At 33.7% G+C, this 17,500-nt stretch overlaps 1 protein-coding gene and 1 long non-coding RNA gene across 3 annotated transcripts in view; one reads left to right on the top strand and one right to left on the bottom strand.

Annotated features, from left to right (window-relative positions):
• Nucleotides 1-17,500, top strand: part of LOC115218923 (neuronal acetylcholine receptor subunit alpha-10) — a 1,131,344-nt gene that overhangs the window by 706,021 nt on the left and 407,823 nt on the right. The window lies entirely within an intron of this gene.
• LOC118761389 overlaps nt 10,614-17,500 on the bottom strand; it is a 14,117-nt gene continuing 7,230 nt past the window's right edge. Inside the window, exons 2-3 of the long non-coding RNA XR_004997343.1 lie at nt 13,845-13,847; nt 10,614-10,699 (exon numbers count right to left, since the gene is read on the bottom strand). This is a non-coding gene — a long non-coding RNA (uncharacterized LOC118761389). The remainder of the gene's footprint in view (nt 10,700-13,844; nt 13,848-17,500) is intronic.

Here is a 17,500-nt window from a genome sequence, read left to right as displayed (position 1 = left end):
AATAGCCACCTCCACTACCATTCTGTTATATGTTCGCATCTTATTTCTCTGGATGTTTACAATATCAGGTTTTTAGCACACATGGATCCGCGCAGAATTACGCCTAAGAATTTATGCATTTGTTTCAACAACATCGGAAAGTTAAACTGTGAACTTTTATGCTTCTTTTTTCTTCCTTTCCTCTATGTCATAATTTCATTAATATATACCCTTTTCATTTCCCACTTTTTGTTCCCTATCTCGCGTGACGGAATATTCCATACTCGGGTATATCCCCAAAACAGCTGTCAGGCTTTGAATTTTTTCCAATAATAATAATGTATATGACTTGAGATGTCGGCTTTGCCTTAACGTTTGTTGTCCTGCATTGGATCGATAAATTAAGTACTAGTGAAATACTGGGGTCGATGTTATCGACTAATCTCCTCACCCTTAACTTCAGGGCCTCGTGCCTATAGCAGAAAGTTAACGCGGTGAGCTGGCAGAATCGTTAGCGTGCTGGACGAAATGTTTAGCTGTATTCGCTCGTCGCTACGCTCTGACTTCAAATTCCGCCGAGGTCGATGTTTGCCTTTCATTCCTTCGGAGTCGATAAAATAAGTACCAGGTGTGTACTGGCTCAATGTAATCGACTAACCCCCTTCCCCAAATTTCAGGCATTGTGCCTGGATTGCTGTCATTATTACATAATTTCATAATTATAGCTTTTATAATTATTTTGCTACACAAGAATTACTATGACTGTAGTAAGAAATAATACATTGTTATTATTTGGGATGTATCCTGCTCTGTTCAACCATCATAGCCTACAGTAAAAGATACGAATGATTTGATATGGAAGTGCCTATAAGTCATGGATTCTGGGAACTTATGGAGAAGTAATATGCTGAGCGCAAAAGTCTATCACTGTCTCCTACGTTTAGGCATCAAGTTATTAGGTCACTCGTGCCCCCTATATATGTGTGTGTGCGTGCGTGTACACACGAATGTTTACATATGCTTATAAGTATATATAAGTACAAGTATATATGTTCAAGTTTATGTTTACAAAAGTTTAAATTTAGTGTTTACGCATGAATTCGATAAAAATAAAGAAGGTTCTCAAAACGAAATACCATGCTAATTTAATATTCTAATTCATTTTCAACGAGTATTAATGCTTTTATTACATCTGAAATTATAATTTCATTATATTTTCTGATGAAAAATTAGCACCGTGTTTCTGTTTTTTTGATTTTTTAATTTTTTTAGGCTCTCCTCTATGTAGTACATGCAAACTCACAGAAATTCACATAGACGCAGATATATGCGTTCGTGAGTGTCTCAATCTGTATACACGTACAATTTGTTATTAGAGTACTTATTCATAAATTCGTAAATGAAACAGCACATCTTGAGGACTATATTTATGTGTGTGTCTGTAATCCTGTCTGCGTGTGCGTGTGTTTATTAATGAACGTGGAGCATTTTTAGGTGTTTTCGCTCAATAAACACTCACAACGCCCGGTCTGGGAATCGAAACCGCGATCCTACGACCGCGAGTCCGCTGCCCTAACCACTAGGCCATTGCGCCTCCATATATATATATATATTATATATATATATATATATATATATATATATATAATATATATATATATGAATGTATATGAATGTATGTATGTATGTATGTATGCATGCATGTATGTATGTATGTATGTATGTATGTACGTAGGTAGGTAGGTAGGTAGGTATTTTTTATGCTTGTGTTTAACAATTATGTCGTAAGTATTTATTTTATAGAAAACGTTTCTTAAATAGTTCAGTAAATATGGAAAATAGCCAGTTACAGAACAGTATCATAACGTTTCCATACGGCACAAGTTGCAGCACTCGCTGTAATTTTACGGGTAGTGAGGTATAAATTTTATATACAATAGCAGCCAAATTTTCATTGAGTTATACATTTGTGATTCTTTCATTACCTTAACTACACATATGGCTCTACGTTTGTTAAAGATTATATGTACCTTGACTTAGTGGGAGTTCGAATGAACATCGGGTAAATGCACTGAAATTTCTATGAAAATACTTTAGAAGAGAGTTAAAATCACTGAAATGTGTTGACTTTGTTGATTTGCACAGACGGGTATTTGTATTTAATGTTTTTAAATGTGTATGTCCCACTATAATTAAATCAACAGAGGAATTAAGTACGAAAATACTTTATACATTTCACATGTATATATATATGTATGTATATGTAATATATATATGTATGTATATATGTATGTATATATATATATATATATATATATATATATATAATATATATATATATATATATATATATACACATCTATATATATATACACGTATATGTATATATATATATACATATATATATATATGTATATATATATATAAATGTGTCTGTATATATACATATGTATGTGTATATATATATGTATATATATATATATATATACATACATAACATACATACATGCATACATACATACATAATGTAAGCTTTTAATCCAGGCACTATGTACTGTGTGTCTACATGCACGCATGTGTGCGTACGTGTGTATATCTATATGTGTCCGTGTGTTTGTGTAATGTGAATTTCTAATGGGCGCTGCTTGATAACCATTCGATGTATACATTATGCATTGACTGTATGTGAATGTGTGTTTTGCAAATGTATGATTTTTTTTTTTTTTTTGGCGTTAGATTCAGCACATTTAAGTATCTCACGTTCGTGTTATTTTATTTGTTTGTTTGTTTTTATTAGTTTAGGGAAGAGAATAATGAAAGATTATAAGAGTTCTTTTGAGTTCCTGCTAAAAGAAAAAAACTGTAGCATCAATCGACTTTTACAAACTTTCTAACACGAGATCAAATAGAATAAAATTTATAGAATCGAAAAAAATAAACATTTAACAAAATATTATCATAAAATAAACTAAAATACTTAAAGTAATACTATGGAGAACATCAGATACTTGAAGTAGAGTCAAAGTAGCAAATGGCTAATGATCTCGCTTATATCTTTACTATGCACATTGCTAACACATGCAAAAAAATATAGATTAACATCCAATAAAATTGTAAAGGAAAAAATACAGGAAGATAAATGGAAAAAATACTTGTTGAAAAATAAATGGATGAAAGGGGAAGAGATCATTAGAAATAGATCATATTATAATGTAGGAAAGGTTATGGAATTCGACTGAGAAATTCTAAAAAAAAAAAAAAAAAAAAAAAAGTAAACCAATTAGATAAATTCAGTAATAAAAAGTGTTTAATGATACAAATAATTAAAATAAAGAAATGAAAGATGTGCATAATATAATTCTTGAAAAATGTAAAACAGATATCATTGGTAAAAAGAGCAATAAAAATGGCAATCAGTAATGTAGTAGTAGTGGTGGTGGTGGTGGTGTGGTGGTGGTGGTAGTAGTGGTAGTGGTAGTAGTATTAGTAGTAGTAGTAGTAGTAGTAGTAGTAGTAACAGCAAGAGCGTATTTTAAAAGCCCAACGGATTGTGGTCGTTGGGAACTGTACGCAGGAGAAATCTTAAGGAGGAAATAACAAATAAAAAAGAATAAATTTAAAACGAATAAAACAGTGATACCAGAAAAAAATAAGGCACACCAACCTGAACTAATACTTAACTCTAGAAAAAATACGTTGGATAATCTAGAGATGGGTTACCATGTCCACATTATCCATTAATCACAGGTCTGATATGTCATGTCTGACCTAACGAGAAAACTCATCAATAAACTTTGATCCAATCTATTAGAAGCCAGCATTTACGTCGTTCCCCCAACCGTCTTTCTATTATCTAGTTTCTCCACAGTGTGGTGATTTCATGTATGCTTAGGCGATAACAGCTCCAACACGATAATATCTATGAATTATATTTCAAACAAAAAATATTTTCCGGTAGCAATGTTAGACGAAGCAAACTGTCAACAATTCCTGATCAAAATATTCTTCGGAAGATACCACACAGACTGTCCTCAATGATGCAGAAAGTACTTTCTAATAACACTCTTGAATATGAGGTCAGTCACGTTGTCCTATGTTTGGAGTTTATGGAGTCACTAACAATATTTCAGACGCTGAGGGCCCGTCATCTATTATGCTTTTGACCCATGAATAAAGTTATGTTAAATAGAGATGTCCTATGAAAGCGTCTATGTACGGCAACTGCAATTGTTCGCACATGTCACCAATCGCCTCTTAACCAATTCATAAATCCTATCCTTCATTATTTGATTGGAAAAGGATCATTTAATTTTGAGTGCACAAGACCCTGCTTATTGATGTTGTTTCAGCTGACACAACGTATACATATTTTTGAAGTCAGGTCTCAGAAATTCTGGTAAACTTATACAATTATTATCGGTTAACCCAGCAAAATTGATATTTAAATTTAACCTGGACGACTCGCAGCAGTTTCTCGAATTCCAATTAATGCATTCGAAAAATTCTGGCGATACTTGCCGGACAGCTAGAACTAGCTGACCTGGACTGAGAGACCTTTACATCCACTTCTAGCAACTGCAACAAAACAATGTGTTTAAGATGCCATTCAAGTCGATACTAATGAGCGAGGTGTTCTTCGAACATCCTTTAGACCGCTGAAGGAATGTGACCTCCTGGACTCTGTACATGACCACCAATTTTGATACACTGCCACATCTAGATCCGCCTACTTGTAAGGCCACCAATTTAACGTCATATTCATGAATGGTTGTCCTTACTTCTAAATCCATGCTGTCTGAAGCAACATTACTACGCTTCTAGATCCGAATCATAACAGTAGCAATAACGTCGAGAAATCGATAAATGTAACTAAAATTAGCAAGTAAATAAAATTGTTAATTTTATTGAATAAAAATAACAAAGCTCACCAACAAGTGTAATTAGCAATTACATGATTATAATGATAATTAGCAAAGAAATAAATATAGTTAACTGGGGAAAAAGGTGAAATAACAAAGTTTAATTAAATAAAGAAAAAATAATAAACAGGAAGATTTGATGAATTACAGAAAAACAGAGGAAAAGTGAGAAAGCGTAGGAGAGGAATGTGGAAAAGATAAAACTAAATATAGCTACACGAATTCTGGTACAGTTGACTGAATAGTCGAATGAACGAGACAATAGCTGAAAAATACATACATACATACATATGTATATACATACATGCATACACAAACACGTATACATACGCATGCCTTCATCTCATTTAAAAAATTAAATGGAGTTTTTTTTTACTCCAAACACAGATGTCCTTGCTTCTGCAGGCATCACCTCAATTAAAGCTATGATTTTTGAGGAACCAATTTAGATGGTGTGGCAATATTGTTCGAATGGCAGAGGAGCGCATGCCGAAACAGCTGTTTTATGGTGAGCTTGCAGAGGGGAAACGCTATCAGCGTAAACCTACAAAGAGTTTCAAGGAAGGCATAGGGACTACTATGAATTCATTTGGAATGCTTACAGAAGTTATAGAAACCTTTGCTTCGGATTGAATTGGATGGCGAACAAAGGTGTGGAGTGGAATAAAAGCATTTGAAGAGGCCAGAATAATGCAAGACTCAAAAGAGATCTAAGGAACAATGTAACGATCGGAAGGGTGAATGACAAGGATCTTTTTGTGAGAAAAGGATTCAAAAGACATTTCAAGATCTACAAAGAGCAGAACTTATCTGCTAGTATTGATGATCCAAATCAGAGGTGCAGTCTATGTGGGTGTCTTTTCAGAACACTGTCTGGTTTTAAACGTCACATCAGCCGCCATGATGGTGCTAAGGTGTAGGTACAGGAGGTGGTCAAACTCTGTATAAGGAGTAGACAACCACCATATATATATATATATATATATATATATATATACCCATAGGTATGGATAGATAGGTATAAAGGGAGACGTAGTGAGATTTATATTTATATATATGTATGTGTGCGTTTGTGTGTGTGTGTGTATGTGTGTGTGTGTGTGTTAGAGAAGTATTTTTTTGTAAGGGACATTTTTTTTACATTGAACAAATAAAACAGTCATTTTACTCTGGCAAATCGCCAATATACAAAATTTAAATATATATTTTGCGATATGTTTTCAATGATTTTTCATTTCGTATAATCTTTTAACACACTTTGATTTTTGGACAAAAATGATGGCGTATGATATATATATATATACATATTTAGGTATGCATATATATGTGTGTGTATATATGTAGTTATGTATGTTTGTATGTGTGCATATGTATTTAACCGTAATATTTCAGTATTATATTTTAAAGGCATATTTAAATCATATGAATCTGTATTTTTATTGATGGAATACTTTTTGTGTTGACTTAAACAATCCACAACAGAAATATCCATATACATTCCGGATTCTAAATACCGGATTATACATGTATTTATGATACGTGTGTATGTCTGTTATGTTTCTATGTATAGAATAGGAGCAATAGAAAGAGAGATGAAAAGGAACAAAAGTTGTTTGATTCAGACTATAGAACGTTATTTATTTTTTGCCTCCAAATATACATCATCAAAGAGAAAGAAAATGAAGGCAAAAGAAAGAAACGTCTCTTTTACCAATTTAGAAAATTGATGCAAATTGTGATATGAAAAGGGACTGTTGGAGTCCTTATTTTCCATATCCATTTCTTAAACTTTTCCTATACAATATCTCTGTATGCTGCATTCCAGTACCTGAAAGCAGTATTTAGAGTAGCAAAGCTACCTCCTTGTTTTGGCAAGTTGCCGTGAGGGAAAATCGACACATCGATGTTATTCATTAAGTCTCTACGAATTACTATTGCATTCTCCCATCGTACTCAAAAGCCTCTACTTGATCTAACTACTAGTAATAGACCTACAGACAAACAGACAGACAGACAGACAGACAGACAGACAGACAGACAGACAGACAGATAGATAGATAGATAGATAGATAGATAGATAGATAGATAGATAGATAGATAGATAGATAGATAGATAGATAGATAGATAGATATAATAGAGATATTCTAGTTTTGACGCAGAGTTTGTGGATGTTGGAGCATGGTCATTGCTCGGGCAGCTGCGATTACTGAAGTGCTGCCATTGGCTACATATCTTTTAACGCATATATAGTATAAATTAGATAATAGTTACAGATTTATATTACTTACCCGTGACCCCAAGCAATCTTTCAGACTGAGCTTGAATGTATGCATGTATGTAAATATGTATATGTGTATGTATGCATGCATGCGTGCGTGTATGTATGTATATATTTATGTCCGGGTCTTTGTATGACTCAAAACTATGGAACTATCCAAACATTTCTTTGACAAAATGCAGACTGATTTTCTTTTTTTAGAAAAGCAGCGGTTGCCCAGACATAGAAAGTCTCCCCACTCAAACTTTATCGGCAGTCAATAGCAAATAAATTCGGCATAGACTGGAGATGGAAGCTCTGCGCACAAAGACTAGAAACACACACACACAGCAATTTATTCTATTCGATACAGTAACGATTTTGATAATGCCTTGTTTTAAACAGAATGTGAATCACATTCGTTTTCGCCTAATGCTCTGTTGAGTGTGTTGAAAGACAAACAATAAAACATATTAACCGATAAGTGCATTGTTTCTCATGCAACCATTAATATTCCGATAAACACACGCATACTTTCTCACGCATCAGTTTTCTATAACAAAATACATTTCACATATATGTGCGTGTATGTGTCTGTGCGTACGTGCGAGCGTGTATGTGTATGTGTGTATAGATATAGATAGATAGAAGAGAGAGAGAGAGTGAGAGATACAGATAGATAGATAGATAGATAGATAGATAGATAGATAGATAGATAGATATATAGATAGACAGATAGATAGATAGACAGATATATAGATAGATAGATAGATAGATAGATAGATAGATAGATAGATAGATAGATAGATAGATAGATAGATAGACATATATATATAGATAGATATATAGATAGATAGACAGATAGATAGATAGATAGATAGATAGATAGATAGATAGAGAGAGAGAGAGAGAGATAGATATAGATAGATAGATAGAGAGAGAGAGATAGAAGATAGATAGATAGATAGATAGATAGATAGATAGATAGAAGATAGATAGATAGATAGATAGATAGATAGACAGATAGATAGATAGATAGATATATAGATAGATAATAGATAGATAGATAGATAGATATAGATAGATAGATAGATAGATAGAGAGAGAGAGAGAGATAGATAGATAGATAGATAGATAGACAGATATATAGATAGATAGATAATAGATAGATAGATAGATAGATAGATAGATAGATAGATAGATAGATAGATAGATAGATAGAGATAGATAGATAGATAGATATATATAGATAGATGACAGATAGATAGATAGATAGATAGATAGATAGATAGATAGATAGAGAGAGAGAGAGAGATGATATATAGATAGAAAGACAGATATATAGATAGATAGATAGACAGATATATAGATAGATAGATAGACAGATAGATAGATAGATAGATATATAGATAGATAGACATATATATAGATAGATATATAGATAGATAGACAGATAGATAGATAGAAGATAGATAGATAGATAGATAGATAGATAGATAGATAGATAGATAGATAGATAGATAGATAGATAGATCGGATGTAACAGTAACCACGGGTACACACATAATGTTTAAACACACTTACGTACTTACACTGAGCAGTATCTGGTATCAATGCAAAAGGATCATGTTACGTTCTTCGGCCTTTAGCACAGCTATTATGGCGTCCGCAAAGAGAAAGCTAATTGTATTACAACGGAGACTGAAAGAATAGCGTATACATTTCTAAGTAAATGTATTAGAAGTTTAGTATTCCCAACCGGTATTTCATTTTAATGGTGTAGTTTATACATATGTAAATACAAATGTACACATTTACATATGGATGTGTGTGTGTGAGTGTGTGTGTGTGATTGTGTGTGTGCGTGTGTGTGTCGTTGATTAGTGCATTTATAATTACTACATTCTAGCTTAACAAAGTTATGCGCGCACTTGCTAAATAATTTTGCTGTTTATGTAGAACAATGGCAGTTCTTCTTGGAAAATGAACGACTGAAGATGTTTCTGTAACAGATAAGGTGTAACTACCGAGAATCAATTGTTCAAGGATGTCTTTCAGAGCGCAGCTTCATGTACTTTTACAAATTTTACCTACTAATGCATAAAGAACAAAACAACATCTTCTCCGAGTCAGTATATGTGGCGGAAGACTACTCACGTTTCTGTATACAAGAGGGTGTTATATATAAGTGCTTATATATATGTATATATATATAAGTGGTTAGGGCAGCGGATTCGCGGTCGTAGGATCGCGGTTTCGATTCCCGGACCGAGTGTTGTGAGTGTTTATTGAACAAAAATACCTAAAGCTCTACGAGGCTCCAGCAGAGGGTGGTGGCGATCCCTGCTGTACTCTTTCGCCGCAACTTTCTCTCGTTCTTTTTTCTGTTGGCCTGCTCGCTTAGCCAGCGGGGTGGCGTCACTTGAAGGCTAAAACAATGCGACGCGCATTGTGACCAGCGATGTGTAGCAACATCTGATAGCCTGGTCGGTCACAGTGATATATATATATATATATATATATATATATATATTATATATATATATATATATATATACATATATATATATATATATATATATATATATATTATATTATTATTAAACATGATGATATAAATTATTTACATATTGAGTTACGAAACAATTTGTTACGGAACAATTTGTCGTTGTATTACGGAGCGCAATGAAAGACACCAATTGGTGAAGTTCGTAATTCCAGCCGTTGTGCAGAATTAACAGAGAATGTGAAGGAGTGACTTCTGTGTTTCATCAAGTAGCTTCGCCTTCAACAAATATTATCGCTGCTACTTGTCCAGAGGTGTTATTGTAAAATATATGAGAGCCTGCTGAAGATGGTTACTGAAGAACAGTAAACGTTGACGTACAACGGACAGCCGATGAATATATATAAGTATATATATACATAATAAATAGTTGAGATTCAGTTGAATTGGGTACTTAAGTCGAAGCAGCAAGTCAGTGCGGTATTATCCGTACAACTGAAAGTAAGTTGAATAAAATCAAAATAGGCAACAAGATATCAAGAGGTGATGCAGTACGACCGTTTCAAGTGGCTCTATTTAATTGAACAATGCCATCATTACATCAGTTTAAATGCAGGGCTATCCTCAGCTGCATAAATAAATAGAATTTTTAATCAGTTGGACACATTAATATAATTTTACTCAAATTCTCTAATAGACCAAGAAGAGAGCAATTCCATGTTGCTACTAATGTAGCTAAGAATATACTACACTTCTAAGAATTGTATGAAGTTTGTTAGGGTCATATCTTGTAAAGTGTTGTGGTTCATTTATAATTTATTAGTCTTTTTTATCAACTACCACATCTAAGGCTAGAGGACAGTGTATGTTTATAATGGCTAGACAGAGTGATTTGACAGTTTATAATTGGGTATATTCATAAATATTGTCAGGATTTATGATTTGTATAAGTAATTGTCTATAAAGGCGACTGGGTAGGGGAAGACGCCAAATCAAGATGTTAATTCCCAGTTACAGGGGCAAGACGCTAATAAAACCTATGATGTTAATACAGAGGAAATTATCATGGGGCACTATGGATGATTGTATATAAACAATATTGTTATGATGTATAAAGATAAAATTTAAGATTATTAAAAATGATATTATAACTAGAATAGATAAAATATGTATATATACCAATTTTCAACATTAGAAAGGGAAGATTACATAGAATTATTTTCATATTCATTCCTGTTCTTAATTATTTACTTATTTGGTATTTCTATAAAGATTGCTCTGGGTAATTATGGAATACTGGGGCGATAAATCATACTATCTATTTATTAATTATAAGGTAAGAATCAGAAAAAAATTGGAAAAAATAAATTGTGCATAGATACATACACATATTTAACTATGTGCACACATGCAAATATAAACAGATATTTGTACTTCATTATGGCTATGTTATAATGAACTTTCATAGACTTAAGTAACTAGAAAGTATATATCTCTCTTGAAGAACATGAATAACATATAAGAGATAAGAAGTTAATAGGTAAACGTATCAAAATAAGAAAACAAAATAAGAAATTATAGAGAATAGTAATTAAATATATAACTTATTATGTATATTACTAGGGGTAAGTTCACATCAGATATGACACTAAAAATTAATTTCCCTTATCCAGGTTCAAGTGTAGCACCTTTAAACGCTAATTTCCAAAATATTTAAAAGTGCGGGTCACCCTATGTACGCATAATACCCTTAGGTCTAATCTATTATCAATCAGGTTGCTCTTGTCCGTATACTTAAAAATTTCTTAAGTTTCCATACAACACAGCTCGTAGCCGTATAGATTATCTCTATAAGGCTTGCCCTTTCCTTATAATATCCCATTTAAGGCTCAATTCGATTCAGCTTTCCTTCAGTTCCCAAATGTTGCGAGTTAAGGACGTACAGTTGGCCTTGTGTTTGAGACTAAAAGATGAAAATTGGTTTGTAATAGGATTTTCATATTTATTGAACATTACCACTATTAATAATATCGATATCCGTGACATTATTATTATCATTATTATTATTATTATTATTATTATATTATTATTATTATTATTATTATTATTAATAATAATATTTCTATTAATATTAATCCTACTACTGTAGTTGGTAATTTGTATAAATAGATCATCCCATAAATAAAGCGTTTTTTTATACTTCTTTTATTTTTCAAAATTAAGATAAATAAAGTTCTTTCTTAATCAAAAATATACACTCCTTCATTTTCTACAATGCTCTTCCATCTATCTGGCAGACTTTCAAGGCGTGTATACATATGCATACATACATATGCACAAATATATACGTACATATATATATATATATATATATATATATATATATATATATATATATACATATATACATATATATATATATAGATAGATAGATAGATAGATAGATAGATAGATAGATAGATAGATAGATAGATAGATAGATAGATAGATAGATAGATAGATAGAGTGAGTGAGAGAGACAGACAGACAGGTAGACAGACACACAGACGGGCAGGCAGACAGACAGATAGACAGCATATATTAAGTTAGACATAGACACGTATGACAATTCACGAGTCCCTTTCTTATGCGGTATGTTAAGTATAAGGCGGCGAGCTGGCAGAAACGTTAGCACGCCGGGCGAAATGCGTAGCCGTATTTCGTCTCCCGTTACGTTCTGAGTTCAAATTCCGCCGAGGTTAACTTTGCCTTTCATCTTTTCGGGGTCGATTAAATAAGTACCAGTTACGTACTGGGATCGATATAATCGACTTAATTCGTGTGTCTGTCCTTGTTTGTCCTCTCTGTGTTTAGCCCCTTGTGGGTAGTAAAGAAATAGGTATGTTAAGTATAATTCTGAAGCGCTACTTATACATAAATATATATTGATTTCATAATTATTAACAGTTATCACCAAGCCAACATGGCAGTCCAGAAAAATAGGACGCATGCTGCCGTTGATTAGCTACAAGATGCCATCGCCTCTAGCTTGCTATGTGACACACAAACCTGTCTTTAACGTTTGTTTCTATAGGCAAGAAGGTTCCTGCGTGGATATCTTAATTAGCTTGGTTCAATAACTAGATAACTTGTTAGCAGGTTTCTTATCATATACAAATATGCTTAGAGCAATTTACACACTTTTAAAATTTATTCAGGCAAATGCATGCAAGAACTAGAGATTGGGTATCTAATACACATATTACTGATGACAATATATCGGCCTACTTCACACTATAAATTGGCAACTTGTTGAAATTTATATAAGGAAATGCATTATTTCACTAATAATTTTGAGTCATGTTTGAGTATTATGTTAAAACATCCGAGTGTCCCATATAATGAAAACCAGTGCAAAGGGGATATTGCATATTTACTAATCTGGAACTTGATGTATATCACAAACGTAAGGCGGACATTGACAACCACTTAAATCAGACATATAATCTTCTCATTATTTATATCCAGAAACGAGCCACCTTAAGGACGGTTTCATTGCTAACTATTTAGTATTTTCAGTAACATTTTCTTCACAGTAAATATTGCACACTGGCTTCTTGATATTTCAATGTAGTCGGGGTATTTCAAGCGATCGATCCATCGTTGACTCTTATACATGTTTCTCGTGTGTACTCATGTAAATATTCAATTTAGCATGCATCATATACTGGAAGAGGTTAGTCACTGCTTATTTAGTCAAACTATGGCCATCGTGAAAGAGTAGCGTTATGCAACTCCATGGTATTTACGCTTCTAAAATCACAAACGAAATACAAAAATTACGCAATTAATAACTGTGATAGTATGCCAGTTTTAGATGCTTCTACTATGATTTCTTACATACAAGCAGTATCTTCTGATAGACAGATATTACTCACCATGTTTATGCCTGCTATGAAATAGCTAAAGCATACAAATTACATCTATAACATCCTATCCACTGGCTTAAGCCTTACAAAAGAGAAGCTGGGAGATCAATCAATGTCAGAAAAGAAGAGAAATGACAAATCCGTTAAGAGAGAAGAAATATCTGAGCTAGGAATAATCGAACATATCTGAAATAATAGAACACTATAGAATGACACTTTCATAAGCAATAGAAAACCACGGTGAAAAAACTCAATGAATAAGTTTATATAATACCTGCTAAAAACTAACCATTAATTTGACCCCTGACAGCAGTGTAATATTACTGTCTTCACTGAAAAATACATTTTCATAAAGAATAAAGCATTAAGTCTTACTTCTAAGTCAGTGAGCTAAGAACATGGTGATATTACATTCAGATGTAAGGCGGTGAGCTAGCAGAGTCGTTAGCTAGGTGAGTAAAAATCTTAGTGGCATTTCTTCCGTTTTGCGTTCTGAGTTCAAATTCCCCCGAAGGCGACTTTGCATTTTATCCTTCGGAGTGGATAAAATAAGTACCAGTTGAACACTGGGGTCGATGTGATCCAGTCACTGCTCCGCCCCATTTTGCTGGCCGTGTGCCAAAATTTGAAAACTGTATTACGTTCAGAATTGAGATGAATTTCCAAGTTTATATCTACTTCGATCTGACTAATAAACTAATCGAAATGTGATGTCGGTGTATATATTAAAATATTTCTTTTTCTCTAAAGAAGGGATTCAGGGCACGAAAAACTATGTCGTTCCATATATGTAATCAAGACAAAATTAATTTTACCTTTACACCAACCTGCCACATCCTCCAGACATTACATTATAACTCAGTTAATAATATTATGTCCTAATGAGTACTTCTCTGCATGTTTAGTGGACATGCGAGGATTTGTAGCTAAATTTCTCTGTAATCAAGACCTCCCATTTTTAGAAAAAGAGATTACGCTTTATATTAGGTAGACGGAAACAGTGACTGAAAAAATGTGGCAGCCATGACTGGAGCTGATCTATCACTACCAGATAATAGTTTGTTATATAACAAGAACAATGTATTCTCCTCAATGACAACAAATCAAAACGAGCTACCTTATTGTAAAATCCAATTAGTACAATGATCATCTTTTCGCAAACAAATCAAAAGAATTTTATGCAGCACTCATACCCATCGTATCGCTCGTTCATGAACATATTGAATATTATATTTTCTTAATAAACCTAAAGAAACAGCAATGTCACCCACAGTGGATAATGTATTCGTAGGTTTGTGTGGCGTGGTTACAGATTGAACCATATGTCTGCACAATGAGCGCACATTGAGCGCACAGTGAGCGCACATCGAGCGCACTTTAAGCGCACGTATATCGGTAAACAAGAATAAGTTAAAGGTCGGTATGTGTGCAATTAAAATAATAATTAATAGTTCATTCGTATTGCGTTCCCTTAACATACAGACAGCATAAATCACACATCAGAAATTCTATTGAAGAATACGAACAGAACTAGAAAATACATGCTAATATACTCTTCAGTTCTTTCTGTAGTCAGACGAGATTTTACTTGTATACGTATATATATGTATGTGTGTACTTGCGTATTTGCTTTTGAGTGAGTTTTCTGCAAATACATGGCTTTTATTCACGAGTGAATGCATGTCTGTAGAGGGAGTCATTGAGAAACCATTAAACATTAAAGCAATCTTCAAACGCATTCAATGGCTGGAGACTAGTGTCTGTATATATATACTTCAATGGATTTAAAGTTACCCTATACCACCACAAAACTGGATAATGCAATCTAAGGAAGACACATTTAAGTGTAGTGTTCTTCGATTTTTACACGATATCTTTCTCTTTTTTCTCTCTCAGTCGCTAACACACAATAACTACCAGTACATCCGTACATCTGTCCGTTTATGGCATATTCTTTTATTCCAATTGTATTTTCGTTCATATAATATTACATATTTCAATAAAAATCTCAGTTTCCGCTTTTGTTTGTATCTATTTCTCAGGCTGGATGTGTGGAAGTGATAATTTATATATCACTGCTGAAAATAAATGAACCTTTGGCTTTTTTTTTTTTTACTATGTCTGAAAATATATCCATATACAAGTATTACCGAGTTTAGAAAAGAAAAGTAAACACGATATGTGTGTATATAAATATGTGGATAAATATACGTATGCATGTATATATGTATATATATATATTTACATGTGTGCGTGTTACTCTGTGTGTATGTGTGTGCGTGTGTGAGTGGCTGCGTGGTAAGGTGTTTGCTTCACAACGAAATGGTTCCACGTTCAGTCCCAGTGCGTATTCATACGTCCACACACACATACACACGCACACGTCTATTTGTGTGTGTGTGTGCGTGTGTTTTTATATATCTGTGTGTGTGTGTCTTTGTATTTATCTCCAGCTACGGCTTGACGATCGGTGTTTATTGGATTACGTCCCCGAAAATTAGCAACACAAGGAACCAATAGAATAAATACAAGCCATAAAAAAGTATGCATTGTTGTCAATTCATTCAATTAAAAGTTCTTCAAAGTTTTGCCTAAGAGGGCCGCATTCCAGTTACTGAAAGAGATAAAAGATGGATATATACAGGGTGTCCCCAAAAAATGTATACACATAGTGGTTCGGCAAAAGAGAACGATAGAATAAGTACTAGGCTTACAAAAAATAACAAATTTACAATTATTTAAGGTGTGTATACATTTTTTGGGGACACGCTGTATATATATATAACCCCACCTTTCCTCTCCTTCCCCAAGCCACCCCACCCCATCCCTTACACCCACTCCCACCTTTAACCCCACATATCCCAACTTTAATCGCACCCTTTGCCTACCCATACCACACTCTTGCTTTCCCCACTCCCGCCTACCCACCTCCCAAAACCAACACACCACACACCACTACATCTTACACCACCATAACACACAACACATCACATTATAACACACTACCACGCACACATCAGCACTGACCACTTCCCAGACCCACATTTCCACACCTACACATACACACACGCACACGTCAAGATCACCAGCCCTCTTCCACACGCACATACATACTCTCTTATACACACGCACGCGCAACTTCGTTTTGGAATCTCCACCGCTTTATTATCTCCCCTTCTCCCTAGCTCTCCTGTGTGACCCTTCTGTCCGGCCTTCGCCATAATAGATAGCTAGCCACTACACATGTAGCACACATTCCAGTAACCGTCTATATTCTATTCTTCGAGGCGGCGAGATGGCAAAAGCGTTCGCACACCGAGCGAAATGATTAGCGGCATTTCGTCTATCTTTACGTTGTGAGTTCAATTTTCGCCAAGGTCAACTTTGCCTTTCATCCTTTCAGCGTCCATAACTTAAGTACCAGTTGCGTACTGAGGTCGATGTAATCGACTGGCCCTCTCCCTCAAAATTTCGGTCCTTGTACCTAGAATAGAAAAGAATATATTCTATTCTTCGATTATGAAATGTATTTCTGCTAAATTAGAAACTTGAACTTTCATTTATTGTGGATTATATCTATAAATACGCTGATTACAAAGAAAATCTCTGACCTAGGTTATCCAAGAGTAAGGACAATTTGACTTAAAATTACACGACGATGATACTGATTACACTGCACATCTCGAGCATGAGTCACTTATATAAAGTATGAATTTAGATCGATGCAACATCCAATGGTCTATCACACTAATAAAGTAATAATAAAGATATTGTGTTACCAATTTGAAAAGATTCTATTGTTGGACGTTCCAGGGTCTAGACGCGCATATAAACACACACTCACACATTCACATACAAATCTCTCTCTTTCCTTTCACTTTTCCTTTGTACATATATATAAAATGAACATATATATATATATATATATAT

Source organism: Octopus sinensis, linkage group LG1, assembly GCF_006345805.1.
Source record: "Octopus sinensis linkage group LG1, ASM634580v1, whole genome shotgun sequence".
In the NCBI taxonomy this organism is placed as follows: Eukaryota; Metazoa; Mollusca; class Cephalopoda; order Octopoda; family Octopodidae; genus Octopus; species Octopus sinensis.
Note: the sequence above shows the minus strand (reverse complement) of the source record. Positions and strands in the feature narration are given on the sequence as shown.